We start from the raw sequence: 2,842 nt of genomic DNA on the forward strand, positions 1-2,842 counted from the left end.
TCCTTTTACCCCTTAATGGAGGAGGGAAGACCCACTGCAAAGGAAGCGTGAGCTCCCTAAGGGGTCATGCTTTACCATCCCATCAACTTATCTTTTCCAAGTACTCGGGGTTGGAAAAGTATTTGGAAGACATGCAGAAGCATGTCCTCACCAAAGGAGATCTCCTTCTGAAAGAAATAGGCCCCAACCAACTGATTCCATCTACTTGGCAAAACCTGGGTCGGAGCCAACATGAAACACCTCAACATTACCCTAAAGAAGGGGTACAAGGATAGATGCAATTTTGATTTAACAGGAATTCACCTACTGCCACACAACTCGACCTTGGATAGCAGACACGTTCGTAGGCCTCGGGCACTAAGATTTCTATGTAATCTAGGATACTATACTTTTCCCTAAGTTCAACTAGTTTGGTGGAGGTCATAGCAGAAGCAACCTTGGCAGCCCCTCAACCCGCCTCGTAATCTATATATACTTTATTGATGGGTCCAAAGTCTCCTTTTAACCATCCAGGCAAAGCCTTTTCTTGGAACCTCACAATCGGTAATTCTACCACTGCTAGCACTCGGCCTAGAAGCCATCGAAGATAATAGAAAATGATGGAGATGACGACGAAGAAATAATCTAATAGGAATGTTACCTAGATGAAATGAGGGTCTAAGAACGAACGTTTGCCTGAAAATGGAGGTTGCTGAAAAGTTTGAGTGTTGGGAGAATTTGGATGATTTTTGCAAAACTAAAGGCATAACAATGGCAGTTTTTGGCTTTTATACCAAAGAATGAGAGCTAGTCCTTGTATTAAGATTCGTTTGATCTGAGAAGTCTAACTTTCAACCAAATTTAAGACGTTAAATTCAAACAGTTCTTTTTACAAATGTCTCAGATTAATGCATGTCTCCATGCACGAGCCTCAGCACATCATGCTTTGAATGCAACACCATGGCCATTATTGTGCATTTAATATAATGGTCGTACACGTGTTGGAAGTCGTAATGCGTCGACTATTTTTGCTTGGTAATATGCAAAAATATCAAATCAGCGGCACCACTATCGAGATCAATATCTTAAAAACAAAAGAGCCTCAGCAAGTCAGCATCAACCTGCCTCGGGCCAAAATAAATTTCAACTCCAATCATGATATAAATATCCATACTTGAACTTGAGAGACTTATTATTATTGTTATCGACTTAATATTGAAGTCGATGCGTGATTTGAATAACTATTCATGGATGTGGGAAACTCTTGTTATGCCTCGCCACATGTGGCTCCACATGGTTGGCCCACTGAGGCCCATTGGTCTATTATTAGACTGGCCAACCCACTCAAATCGGAAAACCACCTCTATCAAAGGCATCTGTATGAATGACAAAACCTTGAAGCTAAGTCCGAGGCTCACTCATATTTCTTCAGTGGAAGTAAAATTACCGAGGTGAAAAAGGTCAACAGTCAAAACTGGAGCCAAATCACAGCAAGTAACGACCCACACGTGAAGATCCTGAATTTACGAAATCATTTTGGAATAATTGATAGGACTTTTGTGATGAGTAAAATATCAAGTCTTGTTAGTTGGGCAATGGGGTAACTACTCTTTGTAAGAGCACTAAATGCACCATAGGTTAGGAAGTACAAACTGATGCCTAGGATTGTATGCTTGGGTTTAAGATATAAGACCTTGTGTATCTTCATCCAATGGACATCATTTCATTTGTAACACTATAAATATCCCCTCCATGTATCATTTGAAGAATAATGCAACTCTAAATACTAAAAGCTATCTTTATCTTCTCTCTTGCTTATACCACAATCTTGTTTGTTGGAGTTTAAATTATTTTGCTTTTTTTGAGTTGTTTGTGATTGGTAATTATTATACAATCATTCCCAGTATACATTGTTGGAGCCCAAACATATTCGTCTCATGTTATAAAGCTTCTCCCACATCCAAACTCGGAGTATTGTCAACTAGCAACATGTTCATACGTGTAGGAGTTTGCTCTCGTGTATACAAGTGGGCCCGATATCTATTGTCCGCATCACCCTAACAGAAAATGAGATCAACACATTGTAAAAGTTAAATTAGAGAAAGAAGAAAAATAAAGAAACAAATTGAGAGATGGAAAGGGGGAACAAGAAGAGAAGTTAGAAAGAGAGAGAGATATGAGAAATGGAAACGGAAACGGAAAAAAAAGACAAACGAGGTGGGGAGCAGGGAGGAAAATTAAAGGGGGTTTTTAATTGAGACTTTTAATGACTTTTTTTAATTTAAAATATTTAGGGGTATTCAATGTAAACTTTTTAAGACTATCTTATATTATTGGAATATTCAATTAAAACTTTTATATATTTTTAAAAAGTTACTAAAACTCATGATATATTCAATTAATTTTTTTTAGAAGACTTTGTAAGTCTTGAGTACTCAAATTTTAATAATTTTCAGAAACTTTTATTAAAATCTCCAAGGTACTAAATTTTAAAAAGGAAGTACTAAAATAAAATCTCAAAATTTGTTTCTCATTAATCATAAGATTTTGGAAGACTTTCACAAAAAAAGAAATTAATTTTTTTTTCGATATTTCTTTTTCCTTTTCCTTTATACGAACATTAGAGTTTTGACTAAAATTTATATATTTTTTCTATTGAATATATTTGTTTCTAATTTTTTTTATCTGTCTTATTGTTTATCTCTTTCATTTTCCTTTATGAACATTAGATTCTTATAACTTTTTTTTTGTCATTCATTTTTTGCGGAAATGTCTATTTTTAATTAAATTACAAAATTTTATATGCACTAATTTTATATTTATTCTTTAAAGGTTTATTATATGAATATTATTGAATATAAAA

The sequence above is a fragment of the Olea europaea genome, chromosome 20 (assembly GCF_002742605.1).
Source record: "Olea europaea var. sylvestris chromosome 20, O_europaea_v1, whole genome shotgun sequence".
Taxonomy (NCBI): domain Eukaryota; kingdom Viridiplantae; phylum Streptophyta; class Magnoliopsida; order Lamiales; family Oleaceae; genus Olea; species Olea europaea.